We start from the raw sequence: 19,177 nt of genomic DNA on the forward strand, positions 1-19,177 counted from the left end.
ATATATATATATAGTTTAAATAAAAACTTTGCTTTTAAATTTTAAAGAAAAGCATAGTTTGCCAAGTAATCCCTAGCAGCTTCAATCTGGTCTTTGTTCAGAAAATTTGCATGTTCTCCCCAAGTTTGGTGGGCTTCACTCTAGGTATTAGGGTTTCCTCCCAAGGTCCAAAGACTTAGATTAGTACTGTACAACTGCCATTCCCAAACTGACTGCATTGTGTGAATGAGTGTGTGAGAGTATGTGTGTGCTCTGTACAGGTTAAAACAATAAACATATGAATATCATGATGGATCGTTCCTAATTCATAATTTTGAAAATGTCTAATCGTGAGTGAATGACTTTTCCTCTATGTTTAATGATATTCATTTAATGCATTTGGAGGTTATATTTATAACTATGCATAATATGTATGCATTGCTTATTTATATAACCTTAGGTCTGTGGGATGAAACAGCACTACTTCATTAGTTGAGGTGCTGCTGACTGGCAGCAACAGTTTGTTGTAAAATGTATACTGTACAAACCTGTGCTGCTGGTGTGCTAGCCCTGGTCATGGTATTATCATGCAAATCTTATGTGTTTACAATCATTGCCTTTAATACTGTTCTCCCAAGTAGATTAGTCACCAAACCTGTACACCTTGGACTTCCCAACCTGCCTGCCAGTGGATTAAGGACTTTCCAACAGATCACCACCAGTCTGTTAGACTTCTCCATGCTTACAGTGGTCCTGAACCACAAACACCTCAGCACTGGTAAAGTACTGTAATCTCAACAGCAACTCTACCTCCTGAGGGTCCTCAGGAAATACAATTTTCCATTCTGAACATTCAAATGTTCAAATGTTGCCCCATTCAAATGTTTTGCTGCTAATAGACTAAGTATATATTACATGCAAGAATTTTCACATACATTACACTCAGTAAATGCATGCTTATGATTTATGCTGTAGGGTGTTAAACTGATGGAAAACCTTTCTTCTGTTTATTTTCTTGAACTGAAACTATAAACTGAAATTTACATTGGTTTGCATTGGTGCTGTGCTAGTGCTTGCGGGAACTATAAAGTGCTGACATAGGTTACACTTCACCACAAAGTAAAAAATTCTCTAGGCTTGCCTGAAGTATTAGGGTTCCTTCGTCTCATTAACTGGTCATTAAAGTTAATATTGTTACATGATGGAAATGCAGCAAAAACATTCCAGGTCACTAAATGTGTATGATAATCCAGAGGAGCTATCAAAAAATGAGGACATATATCAGTCTTTGCAACAATTACCAACAGTAGCTGCAAGAAAGGCTTCAGGTAAGAAAGGGGTGGATGGCTGAGTTTACAGATAATTGAACAAACTAGTTTTAAATGGCAGATTTTATAAATAATCATTTACTGCTGTGGTTTTACTACTGCTTGCCTTTTAAATATAGGGAAGAAGATGATGGTTCTATTTTTCATCATCATTATCTTCTTACTGACCACCATCTTTTTGGTCACTGTGATACATTGTGAGTGTTATTTAATTTATCTGTCATGTGTTTATCGTATCTTTATGCTTTGGCTGTAGTAAGGTAGCAGATTGTCAATATATTCCTAAAAATTAATTCATAATGCCTTATATGAAATATTTGGAATTAATATAATAACACATAACTGGATAAATTTAAGGTGCAGATTTAAATAGTATGTGCATATATAATGTATTTCCAACTCTTAACTTTTAAATACGGAACATAGGGTTAAATTATCCCTATGTTCCATGTGTAATGTATCCGGTTTTTTTTACCTTCAATTAAGTGCATGCCATGCCATTCTTTTTTTTTTCAAATCAATAAAATTTTATTTGTATAGCGCTTTTAACAATTGTCATTGTCGCAATGCAGCTTTACACAATCAAAAGAATTATTTAAGTTTGTATGGAATGTAAATGTGTATCAATCAAAATGGTCAGACAGTCCCTGATGAGCAAGCTGAGGGCGACAGTGGCAAGGAAAAACTTCCTGAGATGGTAATAGGAAGAAACCTTGAGAGGAACCAGACTCAAAAGGGAACCCATCCTCATTTGGGTGAAACAGAAAGCAGTAAATGATCTGCATTTATACAGTGTGTTAGGTGGCAGACAGCTATAACAGTTGATATTAATTGATGTTAATATGGAGTCCAGGTAGTTATTGGAGGATCTGGTAGACTTGTAGGAAATTCCAGTCCTGAACTATCGAGCAACTGCAGCCAAGTCTAGTCCTCAGAGAAACAGCTGTCAACATTAGTCAAGGCCAGAACCGTCTTCATGGTAGACTGGTAGAGGGCAGAGGGAGTCCGGATCAATGGCAGCTCATTTTGGAGAGATAACAGTTAGGTATGGTCACAGTCACATATATATATAATATATAAGGTGAATGTATATTTACTGTAGAGTGCAAGCAGAGACTCCGGCAGGACTAACTATAACAGCATAACTAAAAGGGAGAGCCATAAGGCAACACAGACATGAGGGCTTCCTGAGATGTAAAGCAAACAATCACCTCACCATCTAAAACCTGAGTGATCATTGAGAGTGAGGAAGACAGCATCTAAACATACCAGTTCACCATAATACTCTACGTCCATGAGTCCCCCAGATCTGCTCCTTTACCTAAGGCAAATCTATTTATAAAAATGCTTGATTAAATAAATAGGTTTTTAGCCTAGACTTAAACACTGAGACTGTGTCTGAGTCCCGAACACTATTTGGAAGACTATTCCATAATTTCGGGGCTTTGTAAGAAAAAGCTCTGCCCCCAGCTGTAGTTTTCATAATACGCGGTACTGATAAGCAGCCTGCATCCCCTATAAGATAGGTGTGATGTGCTCATATCTTCTGGTTCTAGTGAGGACTCTAACTGCTGCATTCTGGACTAGCTGAAGCTTGTTTATGCACCTAGTTGAACAACCAGACAGTAGGGCATTACAATAGTCCAACCTAGAGGTGATAAAAGCATGAACTAGTTTTTCTGCATCATTTAGCAACAATATATTCCATCAATTGGCAATATTTCTAAGGTGAAAGAATGCTATCCTGGTGATATTGTCTACATGACCTTTAAATGAAAGGCTGGAATCAATAATCACACGAGGTCTTTTACTGTTGCACTAGATAGAACAAACAGGCCATCTAAAGTTACAGTGTGATCTAAAATCTTACTTCTAGCTGCATGCCGTCCTATGAACTTTTGCCCTGTTTGGTGCCCTCATTCTAAGTGGTCTCTAAACTGCTCATGTCACGATGTTCCTGTGGTGGCTTGTGTGACACTTACAAATATACAAATATAACTTAATTGGTTTGTCACTTCCTACCAGAGCCACTGCTTTATACAGCACACATATTGTAGACCACAGGCTCAAAACCATATCTGATGGTACATTCATTTCACATGGCTTCCATTATATTCACTTTTAATAAATGAAAACCTTACCCACTTCAGTTTTAAGTCCAAATACAGATACAGATTTTGGGAGCATTTAACTTTGTCATTTGTCATTACATTTTCAATTATTCTTTTGTAGACTACCACTTTAGACAAAGTCATGCAGAAGTACTGAACAAGCAGAAGTCAACCCCAGGTACAATTCTAATTATCTTAATTAACATAATGTTAATGCATTGTCACTAATACTGTACATGAACATGTTAAATGTGTATAACCATTTTTAATGTTATATGGACAATAGTAAATAACCGCCAGATCATCACACCCTCACATCATTATAAGGTTTCATTTATTGTTAACTTTCTAGCATCCTGTTCTATTTCAAAAACAACCTGATCCCAGTTATCTGTAATGATAAATGACAACCAAAAATTCATTCTTATGTGGCCCTGACCACAGCCTTACTGAGCATACAGGTATGTATGGGCACACCAACCTTCTAGCATCTCAGCATTAATTCCTGACCTTACTAATGCTTTTGTGACAGAATGATCACATATCCCTATAGTCAAGCTTCAAAATCGTTTGTAAAGCCTTACCAGAAGAGTGGAGCTTCGTATAACAGCAAAAGGGACTAAATCTGGAATGGAATGTTGAAAATGATCTTATAGGTGTGACTGATAAGATGTCCACATATTTGTAAAAAAAGTGCTTATCAGAAAACAGCATGTGGACTCTTTTGTGATCTTTCAGACATGTGGAATCTCCATCACTTCCTACCAGAGCCACTGCTTTATACAGCACACATACAGTAGATCACAGCTTAGAAACCATTCTCATCTGATATCGTAAAAGATAACTTTTACAATTATTGCACATGGTTCCCATCATGATTCACTCTTAATGTATCAAAAACTTAACAACTTTAGTTTCAAGTTTGAATACAGATAGAGATACAAAACATAGAAGTTTCATTATTGGCATTGCATTATGGCTCAGGTTGTAAGTAGAAAACTGTAATTTGTTCTTTTGTAGACTACAACGTTAAACAAAGTCGTGAAGAAGTACGGACCAGCCAGAAGTCTAACCAAGGTACAATTCTAATTATCTTATTTAACATAATGTTAATCTATTGTCACTATTACATGAAAATATCTTAAAATGTCTTAAAACATTTTAACTAGTTATATGAACAAAAGTATATAAACACCTGATCATCACCCCCTACAACATTATGGGCCTTCCATCATTATAAGCCTGTCACAAAGTTGGAGGGACAGGATTATATAAAACATCTTTGTATACTGCAGGATTTAGATTTCCCCTCACTGGAAGAGGTTCAAACAAGTTTCAGCATAATAATAATGCACATGTGCACAATGTAAGGTCCATAAACATATTGTTTATGGTATTTGATAAGGTTGGTGTAAAAGAACTTTGCCCAGGAAAAACTCTAATGTTAGATAACAGTTGTTATATACTGTACAGTAGTTGTGATGCAAATGGTGCAAATATAGCCTTAAAATAATTTTTAGTTAGTAAGTATGTAATTAAATGTAGGAACATGGCTGCTTTCTGCACATAGTGCCTGTACATTTACATTTTAGGCATTTGGCAGACGCCCTTATCCAGAGTGACTTACATTTTTATCTCATTATACATCTGAGCAGTTGAGGGTTAAGGACCCAACAAGGACAACTTGGTGGTGCTGGGGTTTGAGCCACAGACCTTCTATTTGATAGATGCCTTAACCACTGAGCTACCCCTGACATGTTTCTCATTTCTCTTGTACACAAAGTACTTGTGCATTTCTTGAATGTTGTAGTATTAGCTGTCTCTTTAATTTATTGTAGTATGATTTATTAATATTATGTGTTAAAAAAAAATCAATAAAATAAGTGACATCAGCAGCAAGAGGCACGAGTATTAATTTGAACGAAAGGTGAAAAATTACTGAATTCCTGAATTTTGTTCAGGAATTAGTCATGTCATATCTGTACAGTACAGCTACATTGCAGTATTTAATAAAATGTTAACTGTGCTGTAATATGTTGTTTGCACAACACCCAAACTAAACTGTGCCTGTTCTAACCTTCAAAAACAACCTTATCCCAATTATCTATAATGATAAATAGAAGTGGAGCTTCTTATAACAGCAAAACGGACTAAATCTGGAATGGAACGTTGAAAAAGATCTTATAGGTGTGACTGATCAGGTGTCCACATATTTGTGGCCATAAAGTGTATATGAGAAAACATCATGTGGAATCTTTTGTGATCTTTCAGACATGTGGCATCTCCATGCTGAAATGTTCTATTTATTCTGGAGTAAGGCAGGTGACTGTCACACAGCTAAAAGGTTTTGTGCTGAGAGGACGGCCGACCTCGCAACTGTAACAAAATCCAACATGGTATGCATACACACATGTGCAATATGTGAAATGCTGGCATTACCAGACTTTATTGCAACATTTACGGTTCTTTCAAATACTGTTTTTAAAATGAAGAAGTGTCCTTTATGGTAGTTATGATGACCAGTGCAGTTTTTAAAACATCAAGCCACTATATCTGCTTTTTTATTTCATTACACACGTATATTTGGTTGAGTTAAACTTGCATACAATTTGCATATCTGTAGCAACATGTCTTCTGGTCAGAGGTATTGTAAACTAAGGTTTTTTTGTGCAACTAAAAAAATTCTTTACAGGTAGTTCCTGACTTTAAGTTATGAATTTCTCCAGATACGAACGAATCATAGTTCTACAAAAATCTAGAGATGCAAAACAAATTGCAAAAGTAGCTCATGTGTATTGTACAAAAAAATAGATGCTGCAGTGCACCAATATTTACAATTATATACAATATTTTCAGTGTGAATGCACATTGATAAAAAAAAAAATGGCTGATGGATAAATGGATAAAATCGTTCTGAGGGTGAATAATTCTAATTTTGGAAAATCCTCAACAAAAAAGAGTTCACTGTCTAATACAGTGGAAAACAGCTCTAAGACAAAATCAGGTCCCAGATTCTTTTGCCATTTAAAGGCGCAGAGACAACGCTGTTACGTTTCACTAAGATTAATTTCCTTAGTCGCAGTTACAGTTTTTGTGTGGTGAAAGGGGCACAGATTTTGTCAAGATTTTGTTAAGTGGATTGGTATGCTTTACATTGTATATTCATGTTTACACTAGAAGCGCCGCGCCAGTGTCACCTACTTTTAACGCAGTTCACCGGTCATTTGACCGCCTATTGTTTTGAATGGAAAGCTGTTGCTGACACACCCAAAGCAAATAGTTTATCTACAAGATCAACTTGCACTTGGACAATGCGCCATTCATTACCGCGTTGATAATCAGCAATATTTTTTTTCATATTCAACTGAGAAAACCTACTACAGAGTCTCTAAGGGGACAAAGGAAGAGAGAAAAACTGCAGAAAAAAAAAAGTTATGTTTTGCATCACTGTATAACCCAAATCTTTTGACTTTTTATGCTGTTTTTTCCCCTCCTTTGTCCATCTAGGGGCTTCGTACTAAATAAACGAATAAACTAACTAACAAAAACGAAAGCTCTACTTAATTTTATAACGTTTTGACAAAATTGATTAGTTTGTTAATTCTATTTAAAGCTTCTGAGCTTCTCGAATGTTAGTTTGGTGTGACAGTGCTTTAGATTGAGCAGGAGAAGCAATTTAGTTCTAAACTTGCTTCCGTGAAATTATCACTAAAACAATGTAATGACCCCTCCTGAGGATATAAAGCTTTATTATTCATGATAAGTTGATAAGTGTATGTTAAGTTGACATATATGTAACGATGCGGCTCGCGCGAGGGGCAGAGCAGCGCATAAACTGTTCTAATCAGGCAAAGGCATGGACATTTATACACGCGGTTGCAAGGCAATGCCGCCGTCAATCAGCCTGAATGAGCCGCACCTGGCAGCGTGTTTATATAAAGAGTCATGATACCGCAACACTTCGTGTGATCATTAGGTCGCACCGGTAAAAGGTGTCAGGGCCAAAGACAAAGTGCACTGAAGAAGACACAGGCGAAGCCCAAGCCTCTGTCTGTCTAAGAGCAAGAGAGAGAAAGTGAGGGAGAGTGACACGCATCAATTTAGCGCATGCTCTCGGGTTAAAGTGCACAAAGCACAAACTCTCTCTCTCTTTTTATAAATCCTCGGTAAGGGCTTAAGCCCGAGGAGCATCTTTAGTTTATTGTTTTAGTTTCCAGAATCCCGTCCGTTCTCGCGTAGACGGCAGAGCTCTGGTTATTTTGTGTTTTCAGTTTTCTTTTAGTTTCCTTTTAAGTTTCTTAATTAATAATTCCACGCTATCTCCAAATTGAAAGGTCTTCCCGTGTCTGTCATAAGCACTCTCACAACTCCTATTTCATTGACCCTCTCTAAAGCCCTGCGTCAGGGCTCTTATAATCAGTAAAACATCTCGTGGTACGGCTCTTCACACTGCACCTCCTAACAATATAATTAGGAGAAAAATGTAAATTAAGGATGTCTTGAAACATAATGCGGTAACTCTTTATTCATTTAAAAAATAAAGGTTAGGGTAAAGGTGTTAATGTTTTGTACATTTCTTTATTCGTCCTTTCTGTTTGTGCTTAGGTTTAGCTGTTTTATGTAAGTATAAGTGTAAGTATGTATCCAATGATGTAAACATTAAAGCACTTTTTGTAAGTCGCTCTGGATAAGAGCGTCTGCCAAATGCCTAAATGTTTTCCATATACATAAAATGTATGGACAACAATGTTCCCGGGAGCGATATTAAATAATGAAAATACACAATTTTGTTTCAATGCAGTTTTATTAAATATAGAATATAGCAGACAGTATATGGCAAATCGTCACTGGAACCCGTGGCTCGTACTTACATTTTACAAAAACGTGAAAGTTTTTTAATTAAAAGGTTGATCAATAAAATGCAGGCATATTTCACCAAAAAGTCATCGCCTCTCACAATAATGCAGATACAAACATAATACACCCATCCATAAATAAAAAGGAATATTTAAGCATATACGCAAAATGTATTTCACTTAAAAATTACAGATTAAAACAAAAAGACGTAGTAGACATGTAGACGTGCTAAGCTTCAGTTCATTGTGATGTGGAAAAAAGGTTTAGGAAGAAAACAGGTTTTGTTATTTCACAAAATCTGAATATGTTTAGTAAATTTATGAATTACACTCAAAGTATCAAATCCAACAAGTTTGCTTTAATTGGTATCAATAAACATTTTATTTCTATTTATGTTATTGTTTTGCTGGCGAAATACATTTTAGGCAGAGACGTCTGCTGTGTCTTGTTAAATTGTTTAAACTCCTTAATTCTGCGAATTCCCCCATCAGTGAAACCGGTTTGATAACTTTACACTTATCGTGAATAAAAGGTGAGAAGAGGGATTACAGTAACTGGGGATTCTGTGGGTGTTCACCTTGTAGCGGGTTGTCACGTTGTATTCAGCGAATAGACTAAAACAAAATCATGTTTGAAAAAACAACAGAGGTGAGGTAATTTAGTTACTGTCCTGCAAAAAGGGACAGTTAACATCACAAAAGGCAGATATGGAGAGAAACGGAACAGTGCAATAGGAATAGTGCAAGTGTGCTTATTTTAGTTGATTAAAGTAACAAGTGAAATTATAATGAGCAATATAAACCAGTAAACAAAACGGGGTATAAATACAGTATGAACAAGGTATGTACATCGTTTTTTTTTTTTATGTTATTTCCTGGGTTGAGGTAGTGAAAGTACCGATGGTGCATGGAGCACAAAGTGACAGGTGCAAGAGTGTGATTAAGTGTATGTGTGAGTGTGTGTATGTGTGAGTTTGTGTGAATGTTGTGTGTCTGAATGTGTCTGTGTGTCTGTATTAGTGTGTCCGTGTGTGTGTGAAATGAAGGAGTCAGAGTATGATGGTGGGAGAGGCCGGAGAGCACAGGGTAGGCAGAGCTAGAAGGGAGTTGAGCTTCCTGATCGCCTGATGGATGAAGCTGTCTTTCAGTCTGCTTGTCGTGGCTTGGAGACTCCTTAGTCTCCTCCCTGATGGTAGCAGACTAAAGAAGCTCTGAGTCGGGTGGAAAGGGACATGGGCGATGTTGAGAGCTTTTCGTGTGAGGCGGGTGTTGCAGGCGCCGAACCACACAGTGATGCAGCTGGTCTCAATGGTGCCTCTGTAGAAGGTGCGCATGATGGGTGTCAGGGCTCTGGTTCTTCTCAGCTTTCGGAGAAAGTAGAGATGCTGTTGTGCTTTCTTGGCCAGTGCTGCAGTGTTGGTGGACCAGGAGAGATCTTCCGTAATGTGCACACCCAGGAACTTGGTGCTCCTTACCCTCTCCATGATCACACCATTGATGGACAGCGGAGAGTGTTGGGTGTATGTTCTCCTGTAATCGACCACAATCATCTTTGTCTTTTCCACGTTAAGGGAGAGATTGTTGTCCGTGCACCACCTGGCCAGGCAGCTCACCTCACTCCTGAAGTTAGTCTCATCATTGTTGCTAATGAGACCCACCACAGTCGTGTCGTCCGCAAACTTGATAAAGAGGTTGGAGTTGTTTGATGGTATGCAATCGTGGGTCAATAGCGTGAAGAGGAGGGGGTTCAGCACACATCCTTAGGGAGCCCCAGTGCTTAGCATAATGGTGCTGGAAGTGTTATTGGCGACCCGCACCGCCTGAGGTCTGCCAGTCAGGAAGTCCAGCAGCCAGTTGCACAGTGGGGTGCTGATCCCCAGCTGAATCAGTTTATGAGTGAGCTGTTGTGGGATGATTGTGTTGAACGCTAAGCTGAAGTCGTTGAAACAGGAGGAAGATGTTTTCTTAGGTACTGGGATTATGGTGGTGGTTTTAAAGCATGTGGGGATAACAGCCTGCCTCAGAGAGATGTTAAAAATGTCTGTAAAGACATCCGTGAGTTTGCCTGCACAGTCTCTCAATAATCGGCCAGGAATGTTGTTAGGACCCGGGGCCTGGCGTGCATTAATCCTGCAGAAGGATCTTCTCACCCTGTCTGGGGAAAGCGTCATCTCCTGGTCGCCGGGCTGAGGTGGGTGTTTCTGTGTCGTGGTGCTGTTGTAAATGTGTCAAAACGGGCAAAGAATGCATTCAGCTCATTCAGCAGAGAGATAGAGCTGTCACATGTCCGCTGTGGGGGCTTGTAATTGGTGAGGGTCTGTATCTCGTGCCACAGACTCTGTGTGTCTCTGCTGTTGCTGAAGCGATAGGCAACTCTCTTGGAGTACTGTCTCTTTGCCTGTTTGATGCTGCGAGACAGGTTGGCCCTAGCTGTCCTCAGGGCCACTGCATCTCCAGATTTAAAGGCAGCATTCCGAACCTTCAGTAGTCTGTAGACCTCCCCTGTCAGCCACGGTTTCTGGTTCGCTTGGACAGTGATGGTCTTTGTTACCGTTACATCATCAATGCACTTGTTGATGTAGGCAGTGACAGTCTCTGTGTAGTCCTGTAGGTCTGTGAAGTTGTTGTGAGTGGCAGCCTGCTTAAATACATCCTAGTCAGTGGTGCTAAAGCAGTCCTGGAGTGCTTTAGAAGACCCTTCCAGCCACACTTGTATCTGTTTGCAGACTGGTCTGGTGACTTCAACTATCACAGGCATTAGCATGACAATGATGTAGTCTGATGCACCGAGGTGAGGGAGGGGGAGGGCTTTGTGAGCTCCTCTCTGAGTAGTGTAAACAAAGTCCAGTGTATTGTTTCCTCAAGTGGGAAAGTCTATGTGCTGTTGTATTTTTGGCAACACGCTTTTTAGATCTGCACGATTAAAATCCCCAGCCAAAATGAGAAACCATCTGGGTGAGCTGTCTGCTGCTCACTGATGAGCTGGTACAGTTAATTTAGTGCCTTACTCCTGTTGTTATTGGAGTTGTGGGGTACATAAACAGCGCCGATTAAAATGGCTGAATATTCCCTCGGTAAAAAGAACGGTCGACACTTAATGATCATAACCTCCACCAGAGAAGAGCAGTACTTACAGACCACCACTGCATCGCGGCACCATGCATCACTGATGTAAACACAAAGTCCGCCGCCATGGGTTTTATCGCTCTCAGCGAGAGCTCTGCAGCACGGTAGCGTGTTAGCCGGTCGAGCTAAATGGCGCTATCCGGAATGCTATTGTTAAGCCATGTTTCAGTAAATACAAAAACACAACAGTCTTTTACAGTCCTTAGGGTTGTGCGAAGAAGTTGGATGTGGTCCAGTTTATTGTCCAAAGAGTGTATGTTAGCCAGTACGATGGTAGGAATAGCCGGCTTGTGTGGGTTAGCCGTCAACCTAGCACGAATACCTCCGCGCTTTCCCCTCTTCTGCTTCCTTTCACACTGGGCGGGGTGCCGAAGTGGGGGTCCGTGATGGCGAAGGCCTCCGGAGCAGACCGATGTCCCGCAGCTCATCCACGTTCGCCGCGTTTAACTTAAAAATTGTGGATTTACCGATAACTAACAGAAACTCTCCACTGTATGTGTGTTTTAAGTCAGATAGACGAGTTAAAGATATACAAAAACACTGCGACTCACAAGACAAAAAACACGAAAACACAGTTGTGTTGGGGGAGAGAGAAGCCGCAGCATGTACAGTACATGCGCCGCCATCTTGCAGATTCTATTCAGAGGCGACTTGTTCTCTTTTCCAGAATGCTGTACAGACAGTAAAGAGTTAGGAAACAAGTACAACAAAATTAGAATGTTAAATAAAGTCAGTGGAAAAATTGTTAACTGAATAACTACTATATATTATTAAAAGGCTTTCTTACCCTTTTTTGCCTGCACAAACGCAATATTCTTCGAGGAATAAAACCATTTCTGTTGCTACTAATATCTGTAGGAACTGAAAATGCCTACAGTTATTTGAGTTCAATTTCTTTTATAGCTCAGGACTATATATATATATATATATATATATATATATATATATATATATATATATATATTAGACACACACACACTATATATATATATTATTATTATACTATATATATTAGGAACACCTGTTAAATTTTTAATGAATGCAATTATCCAATCAACCAATCACATGGCAGTTGCTTCAATGCATTTAGGGGTGTGGTCCTGGTCAAGACAATTTCCTGAAATCCAAACTGAATGTCAGAATGGAAAAGAAAGGTGATTTAAGCAATTTTGAGCGTGGCATGGTTGTTGGTGCCGGACAGACCGGTGTGAGTATTTCACAATCTGCTCAGTTAATGGGATTTTCACGCACAACCATTTCTAGGGTTTATAAAAAATGGTGTGAAAAAGGAAAAACATCCAGTATGCGGCAGTTGCATCCTGTGGGCGAAAATGCCTTGTTGATGCTAGAGGTCAAAGGAAAATGGGCCAACTGATTCAAGCTGATAGAAGAGCAACTTTGACTGAAATAACCACTCCTTCCCTTTCCAAGGCTACACCCAAGGCTGCGTGAAAACGCTATGGGAACTTCATAATCTTTTCATGTTGCCGGTTGTAACGCATGTGTGTATAAAACACGCCAAATTTTGGCCTATATAACCTCGGTAGGGTGACGTCACCTGATTAGACGCACCTGCAGGTTATAAATACAGGTGAACCGGAAACATTCCTCAGATCTTTTTTCTTCACCGCTTTGTGCGCGTGTGTGTGTCCACAAGCATACTAAAAATCTAACAGCAGAATTTAAAGCTTATAAAACTCACCAGACAATAATGGTGGAGTTTAGAGCTAGATGTCCCCCTCCGTGCAATAATTTCCTTTCGGAGGGCAATATGCACACTTTCTGCTTTGAATGTTTGGGTGAGAAGCACGCTCTCGAAGGGCTTAATGGAGAGTGTGAGCACTGTGATCCTCTTCCCATGAGGCTACAACGCGCGCGCCTCGTGTTCTTTAGGGAGCCACGAGCCGCACTGCACTCATGGGGATCACAGGCTGACAGAGTTCGGGATCGGGGGAGAGGGTGAGAGAAAGGAGTCCCTCCTTTCTCTCACCCTCTCCCCCGATCCCGAACTCTGTGAACTCTACTTGACCTTCTACTTCACGAGCGCACCCCGGTGCTTCTCGTGGGTGCGTTGAAGAGACTCACTCTCCTGCTTCTGTGAAAATGGAAGTAGCTTCCTCAGAACGCTTCTCTAAAAAGGAGAGAGAATATGAGGAGCTGCTTAAAGTTATAACGCGCGGAGTCGAATGACTGCATATTGATTGGCCACAGGAGCAAGCTCACGCAAAACACTCAAAATTACATGACAGATTCCTGTCGGGTGGCCAGAAGATGGAGCCACAACGCCGCTCTCTCCCATTCTTTGATAAATTCGTCTTGGAGGAATATCTCGTTCTTGGAGGAATCCCTTTTCTTCCCGTATTTTTGTTTCATCGACTTCGTTTTATTCGAATATCGTGGATGCAAAAACACGAGGCTACACCATGCCCCCGGTTAGAAGAGACGCTTGCGGGCTATCTCTTTTCTGCGGCATCATCTTTATTAAAGAAACCAACACTTCCCTCCAAGCCATATAGAACTTCTTCTACCCTTGTAGGAAAAGTGTTTCAAGCAGCAGGTCAGGCCGGTACTTCCTTGCACAACATGGCAGTTTTGCAGGCGTATCAGGCTGATCTGCTAAAAGATCTGAGCACGAGCATCACGGTGAATCAAGAAGCATTCACTGAATTATGCCAGGCTACTGATTTATCCCTGCGTGCGACTAAATAGACAGCCTGTGCTATCGACCATTCTATGGCCTCTTTGGGGACTGCTGAAAGACACCTATGGCTAAATCTAACAGGCATCAAGGATAAGGACAGAACTTTCCTGCTTGATGCTCCTGTTTCACCTTTCGGCCTGTTCGGCGACACTGTTAATACAGTCGCCACTAGGTTCAGAGAGGCTAGGCTGTATGAACAGGCCTTTGGGAAATTTCTCCCACGCCGTGCTCAGGAGTCGAGGCCGTCAGCCACCCAGCCTCGACCAGATCTGATTCTCGCCAGGCGAGAGGCGCAAAAGCAGAGCATCAGCAGCCGGGCACCCCCGCATAAGGACTGGGGTACAGCTCGTCACGTCTCACAGACCGCCTCCAAAAGATCAAATTGCCGCACTGTCTTTTTCGCTGAAAATAAGTCCTGATAGCCTACGCGCTACATGCCCCCCGGGGAGCGGCACTCAGCGCTCTTACCCTAAGAGCATGGGGACCCATGGGGGTCGGTGTTCAGTTTCCGCCGCCCCTGGTGTTTCGGACGACACCAATCTCCAAAGATATGTTAGTGCCTCGGTTTTATCCTGCTACATTCCAGGATGCTGAACCACTAACAGCCCCCCGTGCAGTCTAAGTACTAAAACTTGTACCCCTTTCGGAGAAGCTGGCAGCGTGCAAGCTACTGCCAGGCTTATCTTCCTTGGTACTAAAGACTGTAGACAAAGGCTACAGGATTCAGTTTGCACATTGACCTCCGCGTTTCAACGGCGTGGTCCACATTTCCGTGATACCGGAAAGTGCGCATCTGCTGACAGAAGTTGCTGGGGAATGGGGGCCATGGAACATGTTCCTCTACCAGACAGTGAGTCAGGCTACTACAGTCAGTATTTCTTGGTTCCAAGAGAAACGGGGGCCTGCGTCCAATTTTTAGATTTTGCGGACTGTCCCGCCATCTAAAATTAATAATACAGCTTCAAAATGTTGACTGTCAAAGTGATTGCTCTCAAATCCTACCAAGCGATTGATTTGTGACAATCAATTGAAGGACGCTTACTTTTATATAGTAATTTTCCACAACACAGGAGGTTCCTGAGGTTCGCTTTCAAGGCGAAGCTTACCAGAATCGGGTCCTCCATATTGAATCATCCATATTGAATTACATATACACTGGCTGGCCCAGTCTCAGTAGCTAGCGACATCAGCATGTCGTCATCTTTGTTTCTTAGGATTGAGACCCAACGCCACGAAAAGCGAGCTCTTTCCTGTTCAAAGGACAACATATTGGGTGCCACATGGGATTCGATCGTAAGCGGGCACAGCTGTCTCCTGCATGTGTCGAATCCATTCTCAACACACTTAAGGAAATCAAGCTTGACCAGAAAGTCACCATCATTTTCAGAGATCTTAGCTCTTATGGCAGCTGTATCCACGGTGACACCTTTGGGCCTTCTGCACATGAGAGCATCTCAGTTGTGGCTACGAACCAGGGGATTTCACTCTAGGGCCAATCCCCAAAAGGTTACGTGCCAGGTGCTTTGTACCCTTCCTATGTGGTTCAGACCCCGGTTTTTACTCTGGGTCCCACTCTAACTTCGTCTTGTCATTGCAGATGCTATGGACAGATGCTTCCCTCACGGGCTGGGGTGCAGTCTTAGATGACCATCCAGCCCAAGGGAGCTGGAGAGGCCATCTTCTCCCGTGGCACATCAATTTCCTCGAAATGATGGCTCTATCTCTGGCCCTAAAGCACTTTCACTTTAGCAGTTGAGAGGCTGCCATGTCCTAGTGCGGGTGGACAACACTATGGAAGTCTAATACACTAATTGCCAGGGCGGACTGTGCTCGCACCGCTAATAGCTAGCGCACCAGGTTCCTGTCCCTCAGGGCAATTTACATTCCAGGGCATATGAATGTGGGAGCAGGTGTACTGTCCAGTCAATCTATGACACACGGGGAATGGGAACCCCACCCCGAAGTAGTCAGTCAATCTGGGAGAAATTTCATGTAGCAGAGGTGGACATCTTTGCCTCGCAAGATCAGCAAATGTCCCCTTTACTACTTTCTGACTCTTTCAGCTCCCCTGGGTTTGAACGCCTTGGCCCGTACGTGGCCCAGGTTACGCCTTTATGTGTTTTTCCCGATAACTCTGCTCCCGGGAGTCTTGGCAAGGGTCCATCAACAGCGTTTGCGCCTCTTATTTGATAGCGCCCTGTTAGCCGACCAGAGTGTGGTTCTCGGATCTAGTATCCCTCTTCAACGGCTCACCATGGGTGATTCCAATGAGGTGGGATCTTCTGTCTCAGGCGCAGGGGACGATATTTCACCCCCGGCCCGAACTTTGGAACCTTCACATTCAGTCCCTGAATCAACTAAGTCAAGCTGGTCTCCCAGCCAGCGTAATTAAGACTATTCTAAGTGCTAGGGTTTCCTCCCCTAGAACAGCTTATACAATACAAATACAAATGGAATGTATTTGAAAGTTTGAATACTCTCAGGACGTACGTAACTGCTATTTCAGCCTGTCATGTCCTGATTGATGGGGTTACTGTGGGAAAACATCCCCTTTTTTTTGAACCACTGGTAGAGTGGTAGAGTCAGCACCTTAGGTTTTTGACCCTTAAGATGGTTTTTCTAATGGCCTTTACCTCTCTTAGAGGATTGGAGATCTGTCAGTGTCCACATCCTGCCTAGACTCGCCTCTGGGCTAGTCAGGGCCATTTTGCAGCCTCACTGAACTATCTTCCAAAAGTTCCATTAACAACATGCACCCTATTATTTTTTGAAGCCTTCTGTCCTCCGCCTTACAGCTTCGGAGCAGGAGAGACTTCACTTACTGTCCAGTACATGCTCTTTAGATTTACGTCCACCGCATCAGCCAGTGGCGTAAGTCAGAGCAGCTTTTACATGTTTTGGGGTCGAGACACTTGCAGTGCGGCGACGTTGGTACTCTCGTTCCCATAGCGTTTTCAGGCAGCATCGAGTGTAGCCTTTGAATGAGAACGTCTCGGGTTACTTTGCTGTAACCCTGTTCCCTGAAAAGGTGGAAACGAGATGCCGCGGTTCGAACTGTGTGTTGCTACACAGTCGTGAGTCAGCAGTGTGAACAGCAGGGGACTGAGCACACAGCCTTGTTTTTAGCCTAGCACAGGCTCCTGCCCGCTTGCCGCGCTTCCGCTTCCTTGCGCACCGCTTCCGATGACCCTTTCTCCGGCCTCCGGCAACGCCGAGGCTTCAAGGCCTGGTTCACGCAGCAAGCCGAGGTCGCGCAGCTTTTCCCGCAGCTCATTGTGGATATCATTAACCGGGTTATTTAGGTTGAAAAGTGTCTGGCTGTTGTATGTACGGACACCAGTTGCGACGATATCCTTACACATAGTCAAATAAACGCGCTACACACAAAACGTAAACAACGTAGCAACATTTTTGCTCCGGAACGGCCGCTGCGTGCTACTGCCGCGCCGCCATCTTGGATCACGCATAAGTTTTCATGAAATATCTACAGTAATGTTTTTTAGTTGTCCAAGGCTTTGCAATATTCCCCCCCCATATTCCTATATTTCTATATCTTGTAATATTTTTATTATGCCCTTATTTGTACAGTTTATTTTACTAGTTAAATTTATTTTCTTTCGTATTTCTTTTTATTAATATTTATTCCTTATGTATAGTTTTTATTTTCTTTTTAAGGTCACTGGCGGTCGTACAAGCATTTCCCTGCATATCGTACTGTGTATGACTGTGTATGTGACAAATAAAATTTGAATTTGAATAATGTGGACAACCTTCTTCAGTACTTTTCCTTTAATTGGGCTTATCTGGCAAACTAATTATCATACATGTTTAAGATTCATTTCAGTGATCCAAAAAGCCCTGAGACACAATGCCATCCATGAGTTTAAATTAAAAACTAAACATTTAATGTTTATGACAATTAAATCCAATTTGCATAATAATTTGGAACGCGGTGTACATATATGTATCTGCATCTGTTAAGTATGGAGCCCCTAAAGGGACATGGTTCAGGGGTAAAATCTGTTGAAGGTAATAAAAATCAGAAAAAGAAAAAAATAACCCGACATGGGACGCAAAAAAAACTGGAGAAGAAAAAGAATCTGTACCATGTGACTCATAGTTCTGGATCGATCTATCAGCACCAATATATAGAAAGAGCAATCTCCTAGTACAGTACAAACTGGATGTCTTTGTGTTATGCCAAGTAAAACTCAATAATTCTCTTTATCCCTGTCTAGCTACACACATGTAGAGTTCATCCCGGTTAAATAACCTGATCCTGTATATGACTCGTGATCCGCGAATCCTACTCTTCATTTACTTGGATCAACTGAGTCCTAAGTTATCTTGTTGTTAACAACAACATAGATAACTACAGACTGAAAATTACACCATTCAGTTGTTCTGAGTAGTTGTTAGCTAGTAACTTTAGGTACAAGTACCTGACTGAGTTGTTTAAAAAAAAACGTCATGCACAGTCAAACACATTAGAGACTCAAAACACACCTACTGATTCCTCTGAGTCACCTGAACTGTGGGATTCAGCAGATCCACCAGACTTATAGTGCGTAGCGGAGCAGCCTAAAGCAAGGGACTCAGTGTGTGTTCATGTGTCCAAGGATTCGGTGTATTCTGAGGATTTGGTTTGCTTCTTTTTCCTTTATTTTTTAGCGATTGTTAGCCAGCTTTTAGATTTTAGGTGCATTACTGACACTCACTATAAGTCTAACCTGATTTTTTTTCTTACACTGTAAAACAATGTTGAAGGTGTCCAAAATATGCAATAATCTCCTTGATTACAGTTGATATTGAGATGTGTCTGCTACTTATGATCTGTAAATCTTTCATAACGGCTCTAATCTGAGGTGCTGTTTGTTAATATTTGATTTTTGAGGGTGGTGACTCTAAATGACCTTCTCCTCTGTGGCAGAGGTAAGTTTTGGTCTTGCTTTCCTGGGAAGGTCTTCATGAGAGACAGTTTCATCATGGAGCTTGATTGGTTTTACAAATGCACTTGACAATACTGTACCTGCAAGAACTATTCTAGTACAGCTGACCTTCGTGTGTTAAAATAAC

The 19,177-nt window shown here is 41.3% G+C and overlaps 1 long non-coding RNA gene across 1 annotated transcript; it reads left to right on the top strand.

Moving 5' to 3' along the window:
- Nucleotides 1-1,241: 1,241 nt before the first annotated feature.
- On the top strand, nt 1,242-3,593 carry LOC128512220 (uncharacterized). Its single transcript, XR_008356267.1, has 3 exons — nt 1,242-1,307; nt 1,427-1,504; nt 3,540-3,593. It is a non-coding gene; the product is annotated as an uncharacterized LOC128512220 (long non-coding RNA).
- The last annotated feature ends 15,584 nt before the right edge of the window (nt 3,594-19,177 follow it).

Source organism: Clarias gariepinus, chromosome 24 (genome assembly GCF_024256425.1).
Source record: "Clarias gariepinus isolate MV-2021 ecotype Netherlands chromosome 24, CGAR_prim_01v2, whole genome shotgun sequence".
Lineage (NCBI taxonomy): Eukaryota > Metazoa > Chordata > Actinopteri > Siluriformes > Clariidae > Clarias > Clarias gariepinus.